The following is a 22,276-nucleotide window of genomic DNA, read 5'->3' as shown; positions in this document are numbered from 1 at the left end:
ATAACACCACCGCCAAAAAAAAACAAACTTGCGTGTTAATGTCAGAGCAACTTCACTGAAATATAAAAAAGAAAAATGGCACTATATTCGGTAAGTCTCAGCTCACCACGTATATGAATATACTAAAAGAGACACACCAACTTTCTATAGTGTTTCGTGGTTTCCGGAGAAGGGCATAATAATCGAAATAAAGGATTCGCGTGTCGGAATAGAGGGAGTCATATACTCCCACGGAAAAGAAAAATAAACAGTGTCAATTTTTAGGGCTGTACTTTCGAAGCCTTTCCGAAGTTTTCGAGGAACTGAGAAAGCGCTCGACTGATAAATATAAAACCCGCTGTACCAGCTGTGAATTACAAGCTAATAAGAAGATATATGAAAGATAATATTGTCTCTAGATAGTGTACCATGTTAGCTCTATACCGCTTTGATGTGCGATCTTTTGCAAACGTCGCAGAAGCGCAAAATTAGCTTTCACAATGGGCAATCACTAAAATACATAACGTGGCAATCTTTCATGGAATATTTTCAAAGCCCATGTCTTGTGCTCACTTTTTTTTTACTCTTATATATTTGCAGCATCGAAAATTAAAATACATTTGACATCACCAAATGATGCACATGAATGCATCATTTGGTGCATGATGGAGCGATGGAGCGATGATTCATCTTGTATTACATGTGCATCACGACTACTACCGGCCAAAAAAAGCCTGTTTAGTGCTCTCGCCAGAAATTAACGACTTGTTTTAATAAACGTACCGAATAGCTCACTGCTACACAAAGAACGTCAAACAGGACCAAAAAACAAAGGTGTTGACATGAAAAGATAAGTTTCGTGGTTCGGGGGAGTCCTTTCAACCTCTCGCACACCATAACTCATGCAGCTACAACATATCTAATCTGCAGTGTTTCAATGAACAGCAGTAATTGTATATAGGCAGTGTACTAGAGCGGTGGGCTCAGGGAGGGAGGGGGGCAGCGTTATATTTCTGAATTCGTGATTAGTATTGTTGTTGGCTCACTAATTAGTCCCGGCGCCATTCCTCATTTTTCTGTGCGAGCTGCTGTCTCTACTACTTGGGAAGCGTGCCGATACTAAAACGACACCACCTTGATACTGCTAACGAGAATGCTAAAAAAAAGAAAAGAAAATGTCAAACTGCTAAGTCCGATCATTACTGAATCGCCTTGCGTGGTAGCTTATATGCCGATGTTTACAACAGTGGTTTCGCATAGGAAGATGTTGAAGACTTACGAAGAATGAAAAAAAAGAAAAAAAGAACGGAGATCCTAGTGAGAACTGACGTGTAGAGTAATCAGTAATACACGAGTAAAAAAAATCTCCCAATTTCCATGACGTGAATGATGATGAGCGGGGCGAAGCTGCAACGCTAACTAGCTGGCGCTTAAGGTGTACGTTGAAGGCGGTGGCGTCGGGCACGTTTCGTTGCAGCCACTGCACAATGTTGGGCACATTGATGGGTACGTTCACTGCTTGCCCCTAATGCCGCACTAACTGCCGACATCAATCGAATGCCTGATGCTCATGACGGGTAGTCATGGAGCTATCAGGCGTTCTTCGACTTACCTGAGCACGGGCATGTAGTCTAGCCTGGAAGATTAGTTGTGCCCGTTCATTACACTCATGATCGGAAGTTTTCCCACCACCAAAGAGTCTCTGCACGTGGAGAAAGCGCGGTACTTTCTGTAAGTTGGTGGCGATGCCGATGAAGAGGCAGCCGCCGGAAACTGTCGCTCGAGCACGGTGGTAGCGCTGGCACTGGACTGGTCGTTGCGAATGTAAACGATGGTGATGAAGTTGCTGCCAAATTGCAAGCAGTCGCATACCTGGCAACTGTGACCCAATGGGTGATTGAAGAGGTCACGCTTGAAGAGCGCGTGAGACAAACTTCGCGACCGCTTTCGAAGCAGCACCGCTGCTTCCCGCACCCGCTACAATTCAAGGTTGTCTTTTCCGCCGCATGCGTCTCGCCTCTGCTTCACGGACTGTCATCTGAGGATGCACTTGTCGACGAGCCCGCTTTCCTCCGCCTGTACTAGGCCTCCCCGCTGCCGCCACCTACGAATCAATGCTGATGCTGACTCCCGATTGCTTCCGACGCTGACGTCTTTCTTCACCCCTGAGCTCTCACCGCGTGGATTTGGCGTGACGGTGGGCCCGCTTTGTAGCAGCGTCACGACCTCTCCTTGCCGCTGCTTTACTTTTCAAGGTTCCATGCTAAATATCTGCGTCGAGATGTGCAGTCACTGAGCTCTTGGTGATGAGAAAGAAAGCTCACCAAAAGCACTCGCGATGGCTCGAGAACTGGTGGCCGAGAAATTCGCCCCGAGCAAAAGGGGCTTCACACATAAAAACTCAGAGTTTCGCCGAAGTGATGAAGCAGTCGCAATGAATGTGATTTCAAGAAATTAGAATGTCACACGAAGAACGACAAGCAGCGTGATACTCGTAGTGCGCAGCTCAAGCGCGAATGAGGCGCGAAAAGAACGCATACTACACGAGCACCAAGTCCAATGGGTCACAGCTTAACACTATCATGCAGCGCGCTGTGGAAACATAAGGAAAGGTGCACGAAAAGAACTCACAGGTATGCACAGCAGGAGCTCGAACAAGCTCTTTTTTTTTTTTGGTCCACAAAGCCTTCATGCGTTCCGCTGTACGTATGCTTTATTTTGACAACATGAGTGTTTACTTGGAATTATTTTTGTTAAGTCTAGGCATAGGGAAGGTTCAAGAATGAGTAAAAGGTGCACATAAAAGCTCTGCGCAAGAACGGTTAATGAAGACAAAATATCGAGTTTAAGTGCTGCAAATTATTCAAAGGACCTTTAAAAAAACTTATGTGCAATTCAACCATGTACGACCGCCAATGTACGACCGACTTCAACATGTACGACCGCACTTCAATCTCAACGACCGCCAACGTTTTCGGTGGCCTATGTTGAGTTCTTTCCTGTTCTGAATCAGTGTACCATGTGCCAGAGGAACAGAAAACAGCACACACACTTGTGATGTAAAAGTCTGTTAACAGGGTATCACGGCAAACCCCACAAAATAACAAATTTGCATTTCTGACACTGAAAACTACACTGCGCACAGAGGAGTTAACCCGTGGAAGTCTGATGGGGTGCGACCACTTCAAGAGGATTAAATGCCATAGCAAAGTGAGCCGTGCGACCTCGGGTAATTTTTTTTCTGCTGTGGCGTAAACAGTACGCGCACGTAAAAGTTTGTTTTTCTCAAAACGCACTTTCATGAATTTTTCAACTTCAATGTACCTTTCTTCAAGAGAGAGAAACGAGAAAAAAAAGAAAGGCAGGGAGGTTAACCAGATGCTAGTACCCGGTATGCTACCCTACACTGGGGTTGGGGAAGGGGGGGTTGAAAGAGAAAGGGAAAGTTAAAAAATAATTAAGAGAAAAACACCGACACACACGCACACACATAATCAGTCCACTCAGAGGCGTTCCGACAGGCCAGTAGTTCGCAAGAAGGCCAGTAGCGCTTGTACGGCTTTCTTCTGTGATGATCAGTCATGACGATGGCGCAGTATACTTTCTTCTGACAGCGGCTGGTCATCTAACCTGTTTAGTTTATTGGAAAGCTGTTGTCTTTCTAGGTTGTATTTCGGGCAGTCACACAGGATATGTCGAATGGTTTCTTCATCTCCGCAGTGTCCACAGTCGGCGGTGTCCGCCATACCTATGCGGAACGCGTACGCACGGGTAAACGCGACTCCCAACCATAGTCTGCACAGAGCAGTAGCGTCGCCTTGTCGAATTTTTGTTGGAAGCTGCATGCTTAACGTTAGATCAAGGGATCGTAATCTTGCATGCGTAAAAAGAGGCTCATTCCAAAGAGCCATGGAGCGTTGGCGAGCGAGCATGCGGAGCCTCCTAGCAGCGTCCGTCCTTGAGAGAGGTATTGACTGGCTGTTGTCTTCTCTATGGGCGGAACGGGCAGCTTGATCAGCTCGTTCGTTACCGATAATTCCACAGTGGCTTGGCAACCACTGAAATATAACGTGGTGCCCTTTCTCTGTTATATGGTGTAGCATTTCTGCTGTTTTGAATACCAACTGCTCGTGTGGACCACGGCGTAGATTTGACAGAAGTGACTGCAGTGCCGCCTTGCAGTCGCAGAAAAACGTCCACCGTTGCGTGCTTTGGTCGTTAATGAAACGCAGCACAGCGCAAAGCGCTGCAAGGTCTGCTGCCGTTGTTGTTGCATGAGCTGTCCTGAATTGGATGGTTGTGGCGTGCGTTGGAATAACGACCGCCGCAGTTGAGCTGTTTGGCAGGACGGAGCCGTCGGTGTAGACGTGGGTGCAGTCTTGGTACTTCTCGTACAGCAGAAGTAAGGCCAGCTGCTTGAAGGCTGGTATTGAGAAATCTCGTTTTTTCTGGATGCCTGGTATTTTCAGGTTGATGACTGGCTGTTTGAGACACCATGGAGGAACTGAAGGTCTCACCGCGGGTGTAAAACCAGTTGGTAGGGAGTCACCATGTGCAGTTATTGTTCGACAAAAGGAAGTATGAGGTCTATCCGCTGGTAGAGAGGCTAGGTGGTGTTGGGGAGTCCGGCCCACATGCCTTATATGTGTCCTCAAAGCTTCAATTTCAATATGGGTCTGCACGAGGTGGTACTTGGCTATAGCTATAGTCGCCATTGTTGAGGCACCCTGAGGTAGACCTAGACATATTTGAAGCACCTGTGCCTGAACGCTTTGTATCATGCGTCGACTTGTTTTGCTGGCGTTTGATAATGCAGGCAGATTGTATCGTAAAAAGCCAAGAAAAAGCACCCTGTACAGTCGTAACATAGCATTAGGCTGCATTCCCCAAGTCTTTCCAGCGAGAAACTTGAAAATATTGCATATGCCTGTCAATCGCTTTTTCAAATACGACACATGAGGGCTCCATGATATGTCTATGTCAAGTATGACACCTAGAAATTTGTGAGATCGACGATATGGTATACATTGACCGTTAATTGACACTCTGTAATTCGACATGGGTTTGCGCGTAAATGCCAGAAGAGCGCACTTTCCTGAGGAAATTTCCAGGCCTCGATTGCGTAGATACAAAGCAGTTGCAGTAGCAGCTCTCTGTATTCTCGCTCGTAACTGCAGGCGAGTTACCGCAGATGTCCAGATGCAGATGTCATCAGCGTATGTTGATAGATAACTATTGTTTGGTAGGTGCGTATGGAGAGCGATTAGTGTTATATTGAATAGAACGGGGCTCAGTACACCACCCTGAGGGACGCCACGACAACTGAAATGTGCAGACGTGTTCCCGGTCTCTGTACTCACAAAATAGGATCGCATTTGCAGATAACTGCGTATCCACTGAAACATTCGGCCACCCACTCCAATCTCTTCTAGTGCGGTAAGGACGGCTTCAAGTGTAACGTTATCATAGGCTCCTTTGACGTCAAGGAACAGAGAGGCGCAAAGACGCTTATAGCCTTTCTCGTGTTCAACGTACGTGATTAGGTCGATGACGCTAACGATCGATGATCGACCACGTCGAAAGCCAGCCATGGCATTTGGGTAGATCTCATGATACTCCAAGTACCACTCGAGTCGGCCGAAAATCATTCTCTCCATAACTTCACCCACGCAACTAGCCAATGCGATCGGGCGATAGGAGGAGAGTTCCAATGGTGATTTGCCAGGTTTTAGCAGTGGTACTAGACGACTAGTTTTCCAACTTAAGGGGACAGTGCCCTCTAGCCAACAATCATTATATAGCTGAAGTAGAGCTACTCTCGCGCGCTCACCCAGATGACACAGGGCTCTGTAGGAGATTCCGTCAGGTCCTGGTGCGGAGGTACGTTTGCATGAAGCGAGTGCTGCCTTGAGCTCCTGAATGGTGAACGGGAAGTCCATACATTAATCACGTGGTGGCGCACAACTGCTCGAAAGTGGTAAGCTGCTATGTGCTGTAGTTTGCCCTGATAATCCCGCACAGAAATCTTCAGCAACGTCCACATCTGGTCGATTTTGGTGAAGGGCTAAGGCCTTGAATGGTGACTTCTGAATGGGGGATGACCGCAAACCTCCAATCGTCCTCCATATCTGCGATAAAGGCTTACGAGGGTCGAGTGACTCGCAGAAAGTAATCCAGCGTTGGAATTCTAGCTTGTCCAACCGACGTTTGATCTTCTTCTGCATACGTATAGCAGTCCGTATATCTTCTATGTCCTTCGTGTACCGGTACCTTCTTTCAGCTCGTCGTCGCAAGGCTCGAAGCCGCTCCAGCTCTATGTCGATGTCAATGATTCTTACAGGGCATGGGATCGTACACACAGTCTCTTTTACAGTGCTCTTGATGGCCTCTTGTAAATCGGATATGTGTTCTTGGCATTGGTCTTCTATACGAGACTGAAATTTTTCCAGTCCACTCTTTTAACCATGTCGCGCACCTTAGGAGGTGACAATCCTCTGATCTTGACGTATGTTGGAATGTGATCACTCCCATGCGTTTCTATATCCTTGAACCATTCCGTATGTTTCACTAGGCTTCGCGAAACAAAAGCCAAATCGAGACAGCTACTGCATGTGGAGCCACGTAAAAATGTAGGACTGCCATCGTTCAGTATCCAAAGTTTGTTGTCGGAGGCAAGAGACACCAAGTTTCTGCCCTTCATGTTGCTATTCTGACTTCCCCATAACGTATGATGAGCGTTAAAATCCCCAATGATAACACACGGGTCAGGAGTTAACGCTATGATGTCTCGTAGTCTTTTTTGATCGAAACGGCTTGATGGCGATAGGCATGCGCACACCACAGTGATATTGAGCCTCCTCTTTTTCACTCTTAAGCATACGTATTGGTTTCCGTCATGAGGTGGTACAGGTTGAAGGATGTAAGTGAGGTCTCGGCGAATGTACACCAGAACCTTGCTGCTTTCAGTAACAGTAGACGATATAAGAGGTTCGTATCCCGATAGTCGTATTGCACTCGATAAGTTCGGCTCACAGATGACGATTACGGGAAACATATTGACGTACACAAATCGACGAAAGTCACCAATGCGCGATCTCAGTCTCCTGGCATTCCACTGCAGTATTGCTTATTTACGAACCTCACCCCTGAAAGACAGTGGTGAGTTAGCCATGGTCTACTCTAGGGCTGCTAGCACTGGACTAAGCGCGTCCAGTACTTGAAGGGCACTTTTGGCTGACGGTGTATTCATGTCGCTTAACAACACGCGAATGGTGTCCACTAATGATCTTAGCATCACCATCACGCTATGATCTGGCTTCCCGGCCGTTGCAGCATCTTGTGCTTGTTCTTGAGGCGGCTTCTGTTGAGGCTCAACAGGTCGTGTAGGCGGCTTCTGTTTAGGCTCAACAGATCTTCTAGGCTGAAGGGGTGGCCATTCCTTTGGAGAGAGAGATCTCCCAGCATCTTCTGTTTCAGCGCAGATGTTTGCCGTGCTAGGAGCCGCGCCTGTCGATTTCACCTGAGTTTCTGACATTGTCGTCAGATTTTGCACTGTCCTTCTTGAGGACCTTCGATGATGACGGCGCCTTCGCCTTACTTTTTGCGCAGCTTCTCTGTGAGTCGAGTTGTCTCGCACCATTTGTCTTAGAATAGAACTCTCCTTCTCAATCTGAGAACAGTTCTTGGAGGAAGCCCTGTGAGCACCGTGACAGTTGGGCCATTTCAACGTAGTTGTACAGCAGTTGTCTTCTGGGTGGTGTTCAGCTCATCGGGGGCACACTGCGGAATTTCTGCAAACGCTCTTCACGTGGCCAATCTTCTGGCAGTTGAAACACTGCATAGGCTTCGGAATAAATGGGCGAACCTGGTGACGGAATAGGCCAACCTTCACGTAAGAGGGAAGACAGTCACCCTTGAATGTTATTCGCACACAACGAGAGTTGCCTAGGCGACCAGCATGCACAATGACGTTGTCTTCACTTACTGGTTTTATTAGTACAGGAAAATCTTCACTGGCGATTTCAGTGTCTATGTCATAGATAACTCCTGTTACGGTGTCACCATTCGCTGGTATGATGGATCGGACTTTGATGTTTTTCAGCTCCGACACATGCTGTAGCGTGTTCAGTGCACTCGGGTTCCTCACGTCGATTGCCAAAATATTCTTCCTCGTGTTTATCCTGATGTCCTTAATCTCGTTACGCACAATATTTACAAGGTACAAGGACAGTGCTTGCCTGTTGAGGATGCGTAGATTGGCAGTAGTAGTCTGCGGCACAAACAGATTGGAGTGAGGCCATCGCTGAGGCGCTGTCCTCACAGTGGCTGTACTTGATGCCGATGATGTGTTCATGATTCTTCGTTTGGCCTTGCGGTAGAGCACAGGTTCTAAGCCATCTTCCGAGGACTTGTAGTCTGATGCAGAGTACAGCTCGGTGTCCTCGCTCTCACTAGATGCATTACCACGCTTTCTTGAAGCAATGCCCGTGGATGAACTTGTACTGGGCGGCATCTCCGGAGATTGTACGTCCATCACCGTGATGTAGGGGGCTGGAGACCCCGCTGTTGCGCTGTGGAACTCAGAAAATACAGCACAGACCACAAGATGTGTTCCACAAGAGAATCACTTTGTCTTCCTCTCTCACCTTTCTTCAAAAGTATCGAATCGATTTCGATGAAACTTTGTATGCGTAAGCTACAACAAATTAGGAATCATCTCAACTGAAAAACATTGCAGAATTCATAAAACGTTAACTAGAAAAATAACACAACTCCCCCTCTGTGGCTTTGCGCATGTGGTTATTTTTGTTTGTTCATACAAAAACGTCATAAAAACATTTTTTAAAGAGGTCTAGCCTACAAGTCTATCCAATAACATGGCAGAATATCAATAGATTGCTTTCGGTGGTTGTAGAGAAAAACTACTTTGAATATGTGAACACACTTTAAAAATTAGGAGTGGACCATAAGTTGCATGGGAAACCAAGGCATAAAAAAGGTGTCGTTTCATACCCAGTGGGCTGTTATGTGAGCGCGTAAATTTTTAGGGAAACGCTTGAGGGTTTTTTAACACGCTATGCTAAAACTGACATATACCATTTACCCTATCATACCCTCCTAAAATTGACATTTAAAAAATAAGTTACATCACACCGGAAAGTGAACATATGCGCATATTTCTTCTAAGAGAGAAAACAAGGAGGAGCAAACATCCGTTTGACGTTGCAAAACACGCCAAAGAAAGAAAAAAAAAAGAACGGGATATATAAAGCCTAGTTTGCTAATATTCATGTCTGAGGTTTTACATCCCGAAATCACACTATGATTATAAAAGATACCATAGTGAAGGGCTACGAAAATTTTAACTATTTTGTGTTTTTAACGTGCACTGAAACGGCACAATACGCGGACCTCTACCATTTCACCTCTGTCTAAAAGCGAGTGCCATGGCCAGCGTCAAACTCACGACCTTCGAGTCAGCCAGTGAGCACAGTAGCTACTGTTCCACCAAGGCGGACTGGCTTACTTTGCTGTTCACCTCTAAGACAGCTTTCGGAGTTCCAATAAAGACACCTGGCTTCGGTCATACAAACTGCCACTTTTTTGCACACACGTACACACAAAAAAGATGCGACATTTGAAAGCAAGTCTAAAACTGTCTATGCGAAATGAAGCAGATGCGTACTTATGTATTTTACCTAAAAATATAACTAGGAAAACAACAACTTTAGCACATCTCCCGACTTCTCGGAATGAGTTTTATGCAAAACACTTAGCGATCGGCCTATAAAGCCAGAGTCGGTGTCACGCAATCAAAAAGTTTACATATATTCTTTTACAGAAGAACTTGTGTAGTTATTCTTTCAATTTTTAGATTTCTGGTTGAATACTTAAGCTCTATGTGAGCAGTGATATTTATTATTTTTACAAAAAATTTGCGTTGATCTGGAACACGATACGAATGCCAGCACCGCATTTTCTGTAGCACGGGAACCATGAGTAACCAAATCTGGCTCGGCAACCAAATCTGGCTCTAAATTTGAACCAAGCAACTACAGACCTGTATCATTAACAAGCACGTGTTGTAAGGTGATGAAACACATAATTTTTAAATCTATTATCAGTCACTTAGAAAGGAATAACCTTATTTATAGCCAACAACATGGATTCAGATCTGGGTTGTCAACACTAACACAGCTGGCCGAAATAACTCATGACCTCGCCAACGCTGTTAATACCAACAGTCAGGTTGACGCCATATTCTTAGACTTTTCAAAGGCATTTGACGTGGTCTCACATGAAGATTTAATCACAAAACTACAGGCTTTTGGTATTGATGACACTTTAATCTCGTGGATTTCTGGCTTCTTAATGAACAGAACACAACGTGTAGCCGTAAACACGGGTATGTCCGATAGCCTCCATGTGTACTCGTGAGTACCGCAGGGTTCAGTCCTTGCGCCTCTACTATTTCTTATTTATATCAATGATATCCAATTCTTTATCCCGTCACCAATCCAGATGCGGCTTTTCGCAGATTATTGTGTCGTGTATATAGTGGTAAGGTATTCAGAGGACCAAATTGGCTTGAATAACTCTCTAAAAAATATTTGCGCTTGGTGCCAGAAATGGGCCATGAGACTGAACGCATCTAAAACCAAATGTCTCACATTCACTAATAAAAAGAATCCGCTTAATTTTTCGTACACTTCAGAAAATATTGAACTCCCTAAAAGTGATCAGGTGAAATACCTTGGTGTCACGCTTTCAGCAAACTTAAGTTGGGGACCTCATATCGACACCGTCTGCAAAAAATGGTAGGGAAGCTTTCCTTTCGAAGAAGAAGGTTGCGAGATGCTCTGACCCAAGTCAAATTAAATGCATAGAAGACTGTTATTCGCCCTGCCTTAGAATATGCCGACCTAATATGGAGTCCCCACCAACACCTAATAGACAAAATCGAACGCATTAAGAAATTAGCTGCACGGTTCATCTACTCTAATTATTTGCGGCATTCAAGCGTCACTGACCTAATTAATAGTGCGAATCTTCAGCCACTTACAAAACGAAGAATAATTTCTAGGTTAAAGTTCCTGTGCTTACTCTATCCCGGTCAATTCAAGATACCACGCAATCTGTACTTACAGAACCCATTTAAACACTCACTCAGGACAAACCATAATAAGGTCATCTTTCAACCAGCTAGCCGTGTCAATACACATAAGTATTCTTTATTTCAAATAGCCATTAGTTTTTGGAATAAGCTGCCAGTCCATGCTGTGAAATGTTCTACGCTGGAATCTTTTGTCAACTGCCTAGAAGAGATTGATTTTTCTAAAAATGTATACATGTGAATCATGAAGTATCCTATGTGTATCACTACTTTCTTTCTTTTCTTTTTGTGGAGCGTTAATATGTCTCAAGTTACCTCTATATATCCACTTCTGCATGTGCCTGATTAGGGGGTGCAGTATGTACAAATAAATAAATAATCGTGCTGAGTTTCTTGAATATTCTGGCTGTTCTTCTAGGTTCATGTATGTATGACTGGAATTACCTACGCTACCTGTTGGGATAAAACGAGCCACGTTATTCGGGCATGTGTCAAATGTGTCTAGTGCAAAAAGATATATGACATACGCGACAGCCAAGTTACATTTTACTGTAAATAACCTAGCGCAACATGGTAGTCTATCGAAACACTCACTCTTCACTAAAGTGGCGAGTGTCAGATTATAACAATATCGTCGTTACGTCTCACTTGGAGGGGGCAGCAACCTGACTGGTGCCTACAGGGACACCAATTTTAGAGGCCAAGTTGCTAGTCCCTGCGTTGAAGTTGCTTCCGAGAGAGATACTGCACATATTTTAGGAGCACTACTTTGAAGTCGCTTTATGACATACGTAAAATGGAGCGCAAAAAAAAACAAGGCAGAAACAGGCGAAAGATACCTCCAACGAAAAGAAAAAGAAACTAGTTTCTCATAACCATGACAACACTAAATTTATTTTTACATACAATCTCGCAGAAGCACTCAAGTTTGATAAGGCCTGGAAGTGTGTTTTTTTTTTCAATCTATCTTACAGGTATAGCTACCCTTTTAGGACACGGCATGACGAGACTATAGCGGAATGCAGTAGAGCGAACAGAAATGCCAAAATGTTTAAGGAAAAAAGAAAAGAAAAATGAGAGACGCACATCTTTCCAAGAGTACAATGCCGCATTTTCATCGTTGTAACGGCAACATTTTGAAATCGGTCGACAGAGTCTCCACTCGAGGCAGACTTCCTTTTTTTTTCTTCTTCTATTTCTTGTGAGATTCAATGTTTGATACTGTATTCGTGTTTCATGGATATCTACAAACTCATTTGGCTTTCTTCACACTCTTTCATTTATTCATTACTTCGTTCAAACATTTTTTTCGCTTTCGTTGTCGCTTGGTCTTGCCTTCCGGGCATGAAGGAGATGATTATTCGTGGACCCGAAAAATTTTCTTTTCTTTGCTCTGCATTCGGCTTTTTCTTTACTGAATGTCAAGCTCTTGGCAATTTTTATTTCTTCACTATAAGCACACAGTTATGCCATTCGTCAGCCGGAGAGAACTTTTTTTTTTTCAGACGAACGCTCCGGCACCAGTGAGAAAATTTATAAAGCAAGAAAACTGGGTGAGGAGTATGAAAAACCCTACAACCAAAGAAGAGAGGCTAGTAGATAGAGCACGTACATAGCATGGCGTGCCCAGAACTTTCAGTACATACACGAAGCTCAAAACCACTTTGCCAGCAAGGAAAGTTTACACATATATGCCTGTCGAAACGCTCGAGGCAGTATATGCTTCAGAGAATAGTAAATACTATACAGATAAATTCATATTGCCAGAAAAAAAAAGCAAGTCACTGCCTCATCAACTGTTTTGCGCTGCTTGCTTTCGCAAAGCATTCTTGTTTCAGCTTGTCCTCAGGCAGACATTACGTTTGGTGTCATTAAAGATTGCGTCATGTTAGGCTCCACAGCTACATTCAGTGAGTAAGTGCACCAATAGATTTAATTCGAACTGAATAGGCGTTTGCTTTTTTTTTTTGAAACACTGCTATTCATTGTGCTTCTTTTTTCTTTGTGAATGATTGAGCGAGGTACGCATTGAGCGCCAAAAAAGAGCATGAAATGTCTACTTAGTCTAACATTTTTCTGGTCGTTATTGTACACGCTCGTTAAGACACAAGATGGATTTTCGATGGCACGCTGTACACCTATTATTTGTATGCCTATGGTACAAAGCTACTCAGCTTCTTTATTTTCGTGTAGTGGCAATAAAGGCTCTGCTATTTCCGCGGTTTTTTAGTATCCCTACTGCTGGTATTGTTTTTGAAATAGATTAGCGGAATATAATGAAACATCAAAATATTTCTCCTCATAGCACTTTGAATCGATCTGCATCATTGATGCACTTGTGTTGTGAGCTTCTGGGTTCCTTTCGAAAGCAGGCTGCAAAATGCAACAAAATTTGACATTTTGATAAAGAATCAATCGGTTCACCCATATTATGCGAGCTTGACGATGCGTTTAGGCTTTCGTTTCGACACGGTAAATCAGAAAATATATTTACAGAGTAACACGGATAATTTTCCCATTGTCATTTGTGGATGGTCCTAGCATTTCGTTTTTTTTATTATGATTGTTATAACCTCGTGGAGCCCCGCCACTGTGGTCTAGTGGTTAAGGTACTCGGCTGCTGACCCGCAGGTCGCGGAATTGAATCCCGGCTGCGGCGGCTGCATTTTCAATGGAGGCGGAAATGTTGTTAGCCCGTGTGCTCAGATTTGGGTGCACATTAAAGAACCCCAGGGGGTCGAAATATCCGGAGCCCTCCACTACGGCGTCTCTCATAATCATATGGTGGTTTTGGGACGTTAAACCCCACATATCTATCTAACCTCGTGCAATAGATCACAAAACTGTCTCGTATAGTGTCTCAGCGTTTCTGATTTTTTTTGTCGGAACGCCCAACTTGCTCCAATAATTACCATAACATAGCCCAAAATCACAAAAAAATGAATATATATCTTTGTTGGGATATATTTAAAAAAACGAAAAAAATGTAGGTTTGAAACAAAAGAACCAAAATATTTGCATTGCTTTGATCACTTATATTTCAGCAAGATCGTCTAACATTATAGAAACCAGCGCCTGTTCAATACGTGTTATGCATATGAAAAGTACGTCTTTCACCATAAACACCTTCATGATTTAAACATACATTTTCTTGAATTGAGCTGAACGATAAAACTTAAGATACATTTGTTTGTCATAGTCCAGATAAAAGAGCCGAATACATCCGCCTAATTGCTGAATCAAAGTATAGATTTTTTATGAATGAGAGGAGTGGCTTCTTCTTCTAAGCAAATGAAAAATGATTTTGCCAAAATAAAAATATTCATAAATAGATCACTATCTTTTCTGGCAAACTATTCAAGCGCCGTTCCACTCCACATGCTGTACATCATCACTCATTCACTTAATGAAAATTGGGCAAATCGGGTACATTGGGAATCGTTGTTATGCGAAGCGTGTGCGCAAAAGGTGACTTGGAATTTTTTGTGCGAGACGTGACAAACGATGCTAAAGACATATAAACATGAATGCACAGACAGACAAAAAACCAGTTCTTATATAACTGTATATAACCAGTTCTGTATATAACCAGTTATAGAACTGTATATAACCAGTTCTTTACAGTTGCGTAATGATGCTAACAGCAACATGAATATTAGCAACACCCAACGAGGTAACTTTAGATTAAGCGCTTATGTTCGTTTAGGATGGTTACTCTAAATACAGTAACCGATTGCAAAGGTGAACTTTTTCACACTTGTGTGCATTTCGCGATCATGGTGCGATATAAAGCCCGATTCTAATAGGGTCACCATAATATTGTCAAACGAATCACCTGGTAGATGAAAATGCTTTGACAATGGAGGATGCGGGAAACTGCTTACGTGTGATTTGTGGTTGTTGAAACGGATGCGAAAAAATGTCTCAGTTTGACCGATGTATTGCATTCTGCGATGTATGATCGCGAAATTAGAGAATCGTTCTTGATTCACAAGCTCAACAGTCTGTTATCCGGCATTAACGAATGCGTAGGCAAAGTGTCACGCCTTTCTACGATGCCCTGACGTCCGAAATATTGAGAAATATTTAAAGAAGCATGCCGGACGTATTATATACTTCCTGAAGGTTATCACATATTTATTTATATATCATCATGCGTGATCCTCATCGTCAATGGTGAATGTTACAAATGCCTTTTACATGCCCACAATCTTGTCTATTGTATTACATTTTTAATGGTTTTTTAGTGTAGCCACGGCTGTTTCAAAGAAGTTTTGTGACACTCACATGCTGATCGCGCGTGTTTTGTACTGACGTGTTCATGCCTGCCCATGAAAGCGGCCACATACTCGTATTTCTGTTAATCCCGACGAAGGCCGAGCCACGGCCGAAACGTAGAGTAAACAATTATCAAATTTTCGTAACTGTGCTCCTTTATTCCTAATTATATATATATATATATATATATATATATATATATAGTGGGAAGAGAATGTACCGTGTGGCCCCGCCGCGGTGCTCTAGTGCTAAGGTACTCAGCTGCTGACCCGCAGGTTGCGGGTTCAAATGCTGGCTGCAGCGGCTGCATTTCCGATGGAGGCGGATATGCTGTAAGCCCGTGTGCTCAGATTTGGGTGCACGTTAAAGAACCCCAGGTGGTCAAAATTTTCGGAGCCCTCCACTACGGCGTCTCTCATAAATATTACGTGGTTTTGGGACGTTAAACACGACACATCAATCAAGAAAATTGTGTGGACCCCGAGATCAAGAAATAGAGAATAAAGACTTTCATTGGTTTGGCACTGTATATTTTCACTAACGTTTCATCTGGTCCACCAGACGAAACGTTAGTGAAGACATACAGTGTCAAAGCAACAAAAGTACTACATAAATATATATATATATATATATATATATATATATATATATATATATATATATATATATATATATATATATATATATATATATATATATATATATATATATATATTGTATTACTTTGAATTACTTTGAAGTATTACTTTGGACGCCTGTTCGCACTCCAGGATTGTGTGAAAAGTTTCAGTCACGCTCTCTCGGACCTTACGTTATTTCTGAACGGACATCTCCTGTCAATTACCTTGTCACTCCCGTCGAGGGTTCCTCGGACCGTCGTTACCGTGCCTCAGAGATAGTCCACGTTTCACGTCTTAAACCCTTTGTTCGCCGTACATTTCCCGCCTAAGTCACGGCTGGGCCGGCCGCTAAACTGGCAGGGATAAACTTTTATTTGGTCCACCAAAACACAGATCACTGTGTTGCGGGCGGCTCCCACGTGGGGACTGAGATGCCAAGCTCCTCAGCCGCCTCGCGGGCTTGGTGGAGGGCCCAGAGCTGATCTTCCAAGGATGAGCTGCGGATTGCCGGCTCCCATCTGGCAGAGGTGATGTTCGATATATGAGCGAATTTGGTGCACTGCCAGAGCATGTGTTCTAATGAAGATATTTCCCCACAATGTGGACAAAGATTACTTGGGTATAGGTCAGGGTATATGATGTGTAACATTTTCAAAGTAGGGTACATCCGCGTTTGCAAAAGCCTTAATGTAAGTGCTTGGGGCCGGGTTAGTTTTATCTACAACAAGGTCGGAGAGAATGATCCTGCAGGAGCTGAGCCAACACCCAATGGCAATCAGGCACAATTACAATGATATCCCCGACAACATCAGGGAGAATATCACGATGTCTCCTATACCAAGAAACGTGCACCCAGAACACAATGTCGGAAAAAGAGTAGCGAGGGCCAGGACTATACTTCGTCAAGTCTCAAACGAGGAACGAGGGGTCGTATTTGTTAACGCGGCTTCCTACGCCAATGGGAAAGCGTTTGTGGCAGTGGTGGTCAATGGGGCTGGCCATGTCGTCAACTCAGCGACGGTCAGGACGAAAGACCCAATCATTGCGGAACAGGTAGCCATCGCCTTAGCACTCAAGATGAATAACATTGAAGTCGTCTACAGTGATTCCATGGCAGCACTACGGGCGTTCGCCAAGGGGACGGTCTCTGAACAAACGCTGAGAATACTGTAAGGCAAGAACATACGCATCATCTTCTGAGTTGGTTTCCAGCTCAACTTGGGCAAATCAACCATTCCCCTCCCAATCTCAATGAAGCAGCACACGAGGCGGCGCGAGAACTCTCCAACCGCGCCTCCCCGGGGATGCGTTCTACGGGTGAAGGGGATAACCGGGAAATTCTTACAACATATAACGAGCTCACTAAACATTTCTACCTGTCTAGAAGGATTTTCCCTCCACCTCAGAAAAATTTGACCCGGCTGCTCAAGTGCGCGGGGAAATAAGTGTGAGCATTGTTTATGCGTCCCATTTTTTCATCTGTACATACTCATCATCCCTAGTCAAGCTCAGGTTGTGAGGCACATACTCGAGACAATAAAGAAGAGTCTGAGGGTACTGGACGCCATCTTAAAAGATTATATATATATATATATATATATATATATATATATATATATATATATATATATATATATATATATATATATATATATATATAATAAGCGAAAGAAGTGTATACCTAAGGGCTCGTTTTTCCGTGTTTTAACACAATAATAATGAGATCTAACAGACAGTAATGCCAAGGAATGTACAGGGGAAGTTATTAGAGCCAATGGAATGTAAATAGGAAGACAGAAGAGTGGATGAAAAAACAACCAGTCGTGAGCAGGAATCGAACCTACGACCTTCGAATAACGCGTTCGATGCTCTAACCACTGAGCTACCACAGCGGCCTTCCCTCCATCCACTTTTTTGGGTTAATATGTGAATTTAGAAGTAGGAGTGACAGTCAGCGCCATCTATAAGCCAAGCGACGAGTGTGAAAACACTCTTTTATGTGCATGTTTGGTGTCACGTAGCACGTGAATATATATATATATATATATATATATAAATATATATATATATATATATATAAATATATATATATATATATATATATATATATATATATATATATATATATATATATATATATATATATATATATATATATATATATATATATATATATATATATATATATATATATATATATATATATATATATATATATATATATATATATATATATATATATATAAATATATATATATATATACACATCCGCCCTAGAAACAAAATACACAAACTTTACAAGTATAGCAATAAGGAAGACCTGGCATGCCATCAGTTTGTATCTGCTGAAACAGAAGTCACTTACCGAAATCAGTTTTTCGGCCATGAGTGACTGGGCAGTGGTTGCAGAAGTTGCAACGAATGACGCTTGCTGTGGAGTGATCCAGTTGAAGAAGAACGACGTAATTATTTCAAACTCTAGCCAGAGGAACTGTGCGGTAGTGTTATTTTTGATATGTACCCATCTACTTGCCAAGTATGTGAAGTCTGATGTATTTAGCAGTGTTTGATCCTGCGCAGTACAGCTGCTTGTTTTCACTGTATTAAGTGCCTATGCTCCTTTTGAAAAGATTGAAGTGAAATTGTGTTCATGAAATATTGCTCAATAATATTTTAAAAGTGCAGCAAGAAAGATGGAATACCGTGATTGGCCAGCAAAACTAGCTAATGAATTTAGCATGAGTGAACTGATATTGTGAATTGAAGTATGAATATATTTTTTCAAGAGGTCGAAAAATGATGTAGGTACTAAACTGATTAATTTATGCATCAATATTTACTTGGATACATTTTTACATTAAGATAATGTTTTTATAGAGGACCAAGTTTAAATATGCTATGAAATGTTATACAGATTCATTCAGTTGCCTTCTTAATTACACTTTTTACAATGAATTGTCACAGCACACCAATACATTTAAATTTCGAAAATGTTACAGGAAAAAACACAAATTTGCTTCGCTTGACCTAAGGAGTGTCTTATTGAGAGCGTACTCAGAGGGCATAAACACTATGAACAGCTAAAGAAGTAAGCAAATTCTTTACATGTTAACCGGACGAAAGACTGCGGTTTTAAGCTTGCCGATCTTACATAAGGCACCTCAGACAAGCGACGTTGCCACAAGAGCACATAGATGTGAACAGAACTGAAATGCCCTAGCTGCAAAACTCTGGGACGGAGCAGAAAGAAGTAAGTTGCAAAGAACCGGAAGTGGAAATGTACCTTGAGCAAACGAAAGTGTAAAGAAACGTAAAGTGGTTGTAGCTTTGCTCTGGGTTCAAATTGCGTGCTCGCGTCACGAAGATTATCTGATTGTTCCTGCAGAATGTTTGCTACAATGCCCAAAGTATAAGTTCCTACAATTTGTTGTTTAGTAGCAGTGATCATGTTTTGCTTTCTTTGCCAACCGTGCTTCATTCTACTTTATACACAAAACGTATATCAAATTGCGCTGTTCACAGCAATAAACTTGTCTCTGTATTGGTATAATGCTCTCAATTTGGTAATTTTGGTATGATGTATGAGTTCTCACTTCTTGCTGCTCAAAACTATGATCTGTGTTTCAGCGCCTTCAATATGCAAGCTTTCACTCGAATAAGTACTATGATGGTGCAAGAAGAACGGGACAAGCTATTTTGATATATAGGGCAATTTCTTCTAGATTTCAATACAATGACAGGTATATTTCAAGTTTACGCTGACTTTCTTTAACTTAAAAGATACCTGCGTTGCCTCAAAGGCAATATTGCAGAAGAGACATGTTTAGTATTATATTCTACATATTGTGTAGTGACAAACAACAAAAATATGAAACAAGGTTACCACCAAGGTAAACATTAAATTAGAGTGTTCGAAATTAACTGAAAGCTGAAAGAACGACAAAAACACTCGGACCACAATACATTATTGTAAACACAATAAAAAGTAAAAGCCATGATTATTATATACAGAAGCACAGTTTTCTGGTAACACGTTCCAATTCCGTGCAGTTTGCAGGAAAAATTACCAGGAAAAATTATTTGTGTTACCACTAAACGCGTGTACTTTCTTGGAGTGGTCGTGCCTAGTCGAAACATAGGGTGAATCTGACAGGTAAGTGCGACTGTCAATGCCTGTTTGATTACAATAAATACTGTGAAAAAATTTGAGCCTCGAGTTTTTTCTTCTAGCTGCTAAATTTTCCCAGCCCAGTAATCTTTTTAATTCAGAGACACTTTGGAAAGAATCGTACTTACTAAAGACGAATCGTGAGACCTGATTTTGAATCTTTTCTAGTGCTTGTATCAGATAATCTTCGTAAGGGTCCCTAATCACAGAGGCGCAATCTAAGATAGATTTCATCTGTAAAGAATACAGCGTTTTTCCCTTCACATCTTTGCACGCTGATTTAAAAATTCTGTGAATAAAAATAATATTTTATTTGTTTTAGATATTGCTTGTTGGATATGTGCATTTCATTTAGGTTTCAGAGTAAAATACATCCCTAGGCATTTGCACTGTAAGGCTGTGTTTATTTTTGTGCATTTAATTGTGTATTGTGTTTGATGATCCAATTTCTTGATTGCAAATTCAATGTGATTGCTTTTACTAATACTTAAGGACATCTGGCACCACTGACATCGACTTGCTATTTTATCAAGATCAGGCGGCAAGCTTGTTATATCCGATGTGGAAATAATTTCTCATTAGACAACACAGTCGTCTGCAAATGGTTTGGTTGGGGGCTGTACATTATCTAGAATATCATTAGTGTACATGAGGAACAACAGTGCTCCTAGAACACTACAATACCGCACTCCTGAAGATACCGTTATGTGTGCTGAACTACAGTCGTTAAGGACTATACAATGTTTGCGATCGTTTAGGTTGGTACGATTCCAGTTCTCAGTTTTATTATGGATGTTTGAGCACATAAACTTAATATTCAGCAGGTGATGACTTACTGTGTCGAACGTCTTCCTAACACCAAAGAATAGTGCGTCGAAATATTTCTCATTATCAAGGAATTTACCTACGTAGTGTTGGAATTCAACTAACTTTGTGTTGCTGGGTCACCGTTACAAAATCCGTGTTGTGAAGAAGTGAAAAAGATGACTGAATCATGGTACCTAAATAACTGGCTGTACAATTTCTGCTCAAAAATATTGCAAGACAATGGCATTAAGGAAATAGTTCTGCAGTTTTCCACCAGATTTTTATCCCCTGATTTGAAAATTGCAATAATAGCCGCATTTTTCAGTACTGTGTGACCAACCCAGTCTCATAAGATATATGAAATGCAATACATATATACGGTGCGATAATACCTTGGCATTGCTTTAGTACGTAGGGTGGAAATTTCATTGGGACCAATTGCTTTTGAGATGTCTATCTTCCGCAAGGGACAGTCAATGTCGTTCACATTTATAATCATTTCAGGCATGCCATAGGCGAAGCTAAGGTTAGAATGAAAAAAAATGCAGTTGCACCAGTGAATATTCTGTCAGAAAACATAAATTTAAAACATTCATTAAACATTTTAATCTTTTCAGCGTCTGTCGTTGGTTGTTGTAGTTTTATCAGATTTTTTGATAAAGTGGGAGTAGAGGTGTCATCACCTTCATTGTTCATTATACGGAAATTTATAAGAGTTACATGTGTATAGTTGTGGTGGGTCGTGCTGGGAGTTCTTTAGAACAAAATGCCCACTCTGCGTTCTCGCACTTGTCAATTATTCCCGGGGTCCCGGATAGCTTCTCCCGCCTCTTCACTTCAGCTGAGAGCCACGCTTGGAGGAATGAAAAGGCCGCAATAGTCTGCCGCCTTGCTGCTCGTAATAGGAAAGTAATCAGGGCCGTTCATCCTACCAAGGAGGTGCACGCTCCTACACCTTTAGTCAGATAAGATGATGACAAAAAACAAGTGAGCAGCATCCATGCAAAGAAGCCTATGCAGATGTCCTTTTAACACAATACCGATAAAGAGCTCGTTCAGCTGAAATTCTAGTGTCGGCGTCGTTGGTTGGAGCGAAAAAGCATCTAGTTGTGGCCGGCTGCTCAAAACTGAGAGCTCATAGTTATGATGATGATAAGCGGGTTTTAACGTCCCAAAAGCATCATATGATTATGAGAAACGCCGTAGTAGAGGGCTCCGGAAATATCGACCATGCGGGGTTCTTTAACATGCACCTAAATCTGAGAACACGGGCCTACAGCATTTTCACCTCTATCGAAAATGCAGCCGCCG

This window comes from Rhipicephalus microplus, chromosome 2 (assembly GCF_043290135.1).
Source record: "Rhipicephalus microplus isolate Deutch F79 chromosome 2, USDA_Rmic, whole genome shotgun sequence".
Classification (NCBI taxonomy): domain Eukaryota; kingdom Metazoa; phylum Arthropoda; class Arachnida; order Ixodida; family Ixodidae; genus Rhipicephalus; species Rhipicephalus microplus.
This window is presented reverse-complemented; position numbering follows the sequence as displayed.